The following is a 6,282-nucleotide window of genomic DNA, read 5'->3' as shown; positions in this document are numbered from 1 at the left end:
TGAATACTTTATATATAAATATATATTTTTAATTCAAAAATCGTTTCTGAATAATTTCTTTGGTTTTTGCTATTATCCAGGAAATCCCAACTCTTGCTTAACTTTTGATGCATTGTTGTTCCAGCAGGTAAAAAATTAAACTTGGCTGTTTGAGGTTGACAATCTTCGTGTTTCGTTTTAAGGTTTACTTGAATGACAAATTGGATTGGAACCAGCAGAAAAAGACACTGAATTCAAAACCCGAGATAGACTATTTGTTTTACTTGCACCTCTCCGTATGCATGTGCTCACCGGGGAAGAGTGAGGGGTCCATCACCATCTTGGAAATTCCGTCTTTGCTAATGCTTCCACTCCATCTTCCTGCCAAGCACAGACACTGAAACCCGTTAACATATGATCATGACCTTATGCTATGTTGTTATCATGAGAACCTGATGCTGTTGGTTGGTGCACACCATCCAACGGAAGCATCTCCTCTGCCATCATTCAGTCATGGCCATTACCACCGTTGCCAGCTGCAGAATCTACCTGTTTCAACTCCCCCTTCCATTCCTGTGTCATTCTTTGTCATCCGGTCTTGCTCCATGTCTGCACACACTGGATCCATGGAAAACTTTGTCAGCCTGCTGGTGGTCCTGCAGCGTTAAGTGCTGAACTAAGACAAGGTTAAGGTATAGGATAAGGTTAGCGTGTAAGACAAGATGGAGATGTAGCATAAGGTTAAGGTGTAGGATACTATGTTGAGGCCTTCAAACATGGATTTACTGTTGCTACTTTCTGGGTTGTACCATGCAAAAAAAATTCTCATGAAGGCTTTCTTTATAATCTAAGCATTGTAGCAGGAGAATGTTTTTCTTGTGAATATATATATATATATATATATATATATATATATATATATATATATATATATATATATATATGTATATATATATATATATATATATATATATATATATATATGTGTATATATATATATATATATATGTATATATATATATATATATATATATATATATATATATATATATATATATATATATGTAGGGTAAGAATACTGGTTCTGGCTCACTTTTCCCCATGTAAATGAATGGGGGATTTTCAGCCATGAAATTTTTCTTTTTTTTCCCCTAAAAAAATAAATCCCCTTTTAGCCCAAGGTATATTTATTTGTCTCCCCTTTTAACCTGGAGCCTGGTGTTGGCTTAGTGGTTAGGGTGGCGGCTTGGGATCCCAGGGTCCTGAGTTCAAGCCCCGTTGGCTGCTGAATTAACACCAGGGGTTGACTCAGCCTGCCATCCTTCCGAGGTCGGCGAAATGAGTGCCAGTGTACTGGTCCCGGTGTATGCCCCGGTTAGAATAGGTGTACCATATCCCTGTGTGTCGTAAGAGGCGACCAGGGTTGGCGTCAGGAAGGGCATCCGGCCATAAAACATTGCCTCAAGAAAAAGCCAGACCCCTGCACAGCAGGGAAAAATGGCTGTAAAAACGGTCATTTTTTTATTTCCCCTTTTAACCTAGGGGCTCTCTATTCAAATAGCCCATACAACAAGATAAAGATTTGTTAAAGGTGATTCTAAAGAAATATCTGAAACGTCTAAGCCTCGGGACACTCTTTATCAAATAACCAATGCATATTGTTTAGCTCACTCATTGAACCTATAAACATTTGTTCATTCTCAAATTCCTTCAATAGTTTAATTTTCTTTGCACAATAATCCCCATCTAAAATATTGAAAAACAAAACATTTGAATCTTTATATTTTTTAAGATACCCCTTTTGTGCCATTACGAAATGATAAACTTCTCTTAATGATCTCATCTGGCCACCGCCCGAGTTGCAAATCATTTTTGTACATAAACCACGCCATAAAAAAGTTTTGTTTCAAATGTTTTCAGTTCATGCCGTGAAAATGAGGAAGTGTTTTTTTGACACGGCCGTGCTGTGTGAATGAGGAAGTGGTTTTGGACTGTCATGCTGTGAAAAAATAGGAACTATTCTGTGAGACAAGGTCTCGTGTTTATATTTTATCTCAGAACACGAACTGAAAACATTTGAATCAAAACTTTTTTATGGCGTGGTTTATGTACAAAAATGATTTGCAACTCGGGCGGTGGCCAGATGAGATCATTAAGAGAAGCTTGTCATTTCCTGTGCCCACACCCAATGATTAAGCAATCTCCTCATCGTTGCTTTATAAGTGATTCGCCAGACAAAGTTTCTGCCAGACGGGATTTTCATTTTTACAACTGAGGCATGGACGATCTTTCTTCCGATGAAGACAACAGCCCACTACAGAGTTGGTAAGTTTGTGTATGGTTTTCTCTTTGAACGATGAAGCAAATGATTATTAATTAAATCATGATAATTCTGATATATATATTTTTTCCCTGACAGGGCATTGGAAGAAATTGAGTTTACATATCATGACGTGGTTCATGAAATTAATACTCTTATTGAAGAGATCAATGATTTTAGAAGAGAATTGAAAGACATTTACAATGAGTGGCACGAAGTCTTATCACGTCCTCTCATCTCGAAGGAATTAAACCAATGGTGAGACACGTGTGTGTGTGTGTGTGTCTCTCTCTCTCTCTCTCTCTCTCTGTCTGTCTTTCTACCTACCTCTCTCTGCTCTTATTGAAGAGGTCAATGATTTATAATGACTGGTCTCTGATCTCGAATGAATTAAACCAATGGTGAGGCACGTGTGTGTGTCTATGTGTGTGTGTATGTGTGTGTGTGTGTGTGTGTGCGTGTGTGTGTGTGTGTTGCTTTCCCTGTCTGTTTGTATCTCTCTCTGTCTGTCTCTTCATCTATACCCTTGACTTATTATTTTTTTTTTCAGCACTATCGCACAACATCAGCTGTTGAAGCAATCTTGTACAACACATGATTTTCTGGAGGTAAATATTTCTGAATTATTATTAATATCACTCGTACAACACATGATTTTCTGGAGGTAAATATTTCTGAATTATTATTAATGTCACTCTCTCTTTAGAATGTCGCCTTATGTTGGTTGCATCATTAGTTTGGACGTGGTTTTGTCAGTACACTGGAATTCATTTTATTGACCTTGAAAGGATGACAGGCTCCTGGTGTGTTAATTCAGTGGCCGAGGCTTACTCATATTACCATGTTATTATCTTTATAAAACCTAATTATTATCCACTTTTTGTTTCAAAACAGAATATGGTGTCTGAGTTTCGAAATCACAAGACATCTGAAGAAGATTGCTGGGAAAGATTATACATTCTCGCAAATGAATATTTAATATTTTCAATATTAATAAATTATATTTGTTTTGTTTACAATTACTTGATTCTGAATTACAAAAAAGAATCAAGAAATGAACGAGAGGGGGGGGGGTAGGTGCGCTCCCCCAATGACCCATCACCCCCTCATCCCATCCCTCCCCTCCCCATGTGTGTGTGTGGGGAAGGGTGGGGGTGGGATGAGGGAGGTGGTGGGTCAAAGGTGGGGGCACACAGGGGGGATGAGGGGGTGGGGCTTGTGTGGGCGGGGCTTCGGTGGGGGCTTGTGTGGGTGGGGTGTGTGTGGGAGGGGCTTGTGTGGGCGGGGTGTGTGTGGGTGGGGCTTGTGTGGGTGGGGCTTGTGTGGGCGGGGTTTATGTGGGTGGAGCTTGTGTGGGAGGGGTTTATGTGGACAGGGTTTATGTGTGTGGAGTTTTTGTGTGGAGCTTGTGTAGGCAGGGCTTATGTGGGAGGGGTTTATGTGGGCAGGGTTTATATGGGCAGGGGTTTATGTGGGTGGAGCTTGTGTGGGAGGGGTGAATGTGGATGAGGCTTATGTGGATGAGGTTTGTGTGGATAATTGGATGGGTGGAGAGATGGGGGCATGGGTGGCTGAGTGGAGCTTGTGTGGGTGGGTGGATAAGTTTTTAATTAAATAAACATGTTGTGTGTGTGGGGAACTAATTAACGAATCACTAATTATGTGAATATGATGAATATGGGTGGAGCTTGTGTGGGGTTTGTGTGTGTGGAGCTTGTGTGGAGTTTTTGTGTGGAGCTGGTGTGGGGTTTGTGTGGGGTTTGTGTGGGGTTTGTGTGGGCGGGGCTTCGGTGGGAGGGGCGTGTGTGGGCGGAGTCAAAAAGGGGCGGAGTCAAAAAATTTCAATTTATTGGAGCTTGTGGGGGGGTGTGTGGTGGGGTTTGTGTGGGTGGGGTTTGTGTGGAGCTTGTGTGGGGTGGGGTTTATGTGGGTAGGTTTTGTGTGGGTGGAGTCAAAAAGGGGCGGAGTCAAAAAATTTCAATTCATCTTTGTCTTTTGTAATTCCTGTGAATAAAATGAACCTAAAATCTCTTCCCCTTCCAAATCATATATCTTATAAGTCCAAGGAACCGTATCTATTACATCAACAATTTTAAAAAGCTCGTTGGTCCATCTTTTCGCATAACCTTTTTCAAAATGAGATTTCCACCTATATATTCTTACGATATCACCAACTTTGAACTTAGGTTTTCTGACATTAATCTCGTTTTCATATTTTAATTTTGTAAATGTTTCTGATGGTTTCATATTTGTTGCCGTGTGAATCATGTCATTATACTTATCCACAATATCCTGAATAAAAGATGACCATTGTTGTGAACCGAGTTGTGTGAATTTTTTATATAGTCTCTCTTTTAAGGTACGATTAAAACGTTCAACAACAACTGGCTTCCCTTCATTAAAGGTACTGTATAATGTAATACTGTTATTTTTTAGAAAATTCATAAATGTCTTGTTATAAAACTCTCTACCCTCATCAGTCCACAATTTTTTAGGTTTTCTCTTACTTTTATTAAATATCTGTTGAAAAGCTAACATAAGAGTATTACCTGTTTTGTTTTTTAAAGGGACAACCCACACATATCTACTCCTCAAATCAATAACGGTTAAAGCATACTAGTACCCCTTATCATTATTGAGTTCAATCAAATCAGCAGACCAGATATAATCTACTTCCTTGGAATAAACTTTCCTTCTCTGAAACTTTGTGAATATTGGTTTATGTAATTCATCAGCTAATTGCTCTTCAATCTTAATGACATCATTAGAGCTTACAAGTTTTTGAATTTCCAAGTCCAAGTTTCAATTTAGCACTGATCATCTTCTTCACAATGAACCGATCAACTTTTTCTCTCAAGGTTGGATTTTGTATCAGAGACAAATTATACAACATTTCTCTATCGGCTTCATGCTTTTCTTCCAACGTTGTGGTATTCCCATAATCAATATCGTGTCTCATGCACACTTCATCAACTCTATTGATAGGCTTACTCCAGGATTTAGGATTGTCTGCCTCATCTAATCTTTTATCCAAGTTTGTGCCTGGACCACAGAAAGAATACCCTGGAAGATGTAATTCCCCTGGTATTCCAGTAGTTGTAAATTTACTTCCTGATAAAAACTTTTGTATATCTCCTCCTAGTTTGTGTTGGGAGATAAATTGATTTTTTTTGAACCACACACCGAACATATACCTTTTTGTATAACCCTGTTATTTTTACTTTTAATATATGAAATATTTTTGTATTAGTTTTCTTTTTACATTTGAGACAATAACTCATTTATTTATGAGAAAAATTCCTGCAGAGTGCAAAAACCTTTTTAGTTTCCAACATGCACATTTGAATCTTAATTTTTAAAACATAAAGAATCCTTAGAAATGCCTTCACTCTCTCCCCCATTTATTTAAGAAAAAAAAAAATGAAAAACTTGAATTAAAATACATGTCTTCTCGATGTCAATAGTCTTGTCGAAAGTATTGTAAATAGACTTATCAATTCTTTGTTTTCCTCCTCGGTGGGTTGAGTTATTTTCTGGAATACCCCTATTCTTTTTTGAATCTCACTGGTTTCCATATTTTGATATTTATTCATCCACTCTCTTTCCTCCCTCTCCTCCCTCTCTCTCTTCTCTCTTTCCTCCCTCTCTCTCTTCTCCCTTTCATCCCTCTCTCTCTTCTCTCTTTCCTCCTTCTCTTTCTTCTCCCTCTCCTCCTTCTCTCTCTTCTCCTTTTCCTCCTCTTCCCTCTCTTCTTCAACTTCTTCCTCATCCCTTACTATCCTTGAATCGCTTACACCCCATAGAATATTATACATATATTCATCAGGATTTCTTGTTATTCCTGTATCCAAAATAATTTTTTACAACAGGAAACCAATAAAATTTCTTTTGAATTTCTAAAAGAGCCTTACCTTTTCTTAACTTTATAATTTTTTCATTATTTAACATTCTAATTAAATCTAAAGTTGTCGGTTTATCAACAT

At 38.2% G+C, this 6,282-nt stretch overlaps 1 long non-coding RNA gene across 1 annotated transcript; it reads left to right on the top strand.

Moving 5' to 3' along the window:
• The first annotated feature begins 1,085 nt into the window (after nt 1–1,085).
• LOC147022159 (uncharacterized) lies at nt 1,086–3,334 on the top strand. The gene is made up of 3 exons (XR_015060637.1): nt 1,086–2,557; nt 2,850–2,907; nt 3,194–3,334. It is a non-coding gene; the product is annotated as an uncharacterized LOC147022159 (long non-coding RNA).
• The last annotated feature ends 2,948 nt before the right edge of the window (nt 3,335–6,282 follow it).

The sequence above is a fragment of the Eptatretus burgeri genome, chromosome 8 (genome assembly GCF_056783735.1).
Source record: "Eptatretus burgeri isolate ZD-2024b chromosome 8, Ebu_testis_v1, whole genome shotgun sequence".
Taxonomy (NCBI): Eukaryota; Metazoa; Chordata; class Myxini; order Myxiniformes; family Myxinidae; genus Eptatretus; species Eptatretus burgeri.
This window is presented reverse-complemented; position numbering and strand designations above follow the sequence as displayed.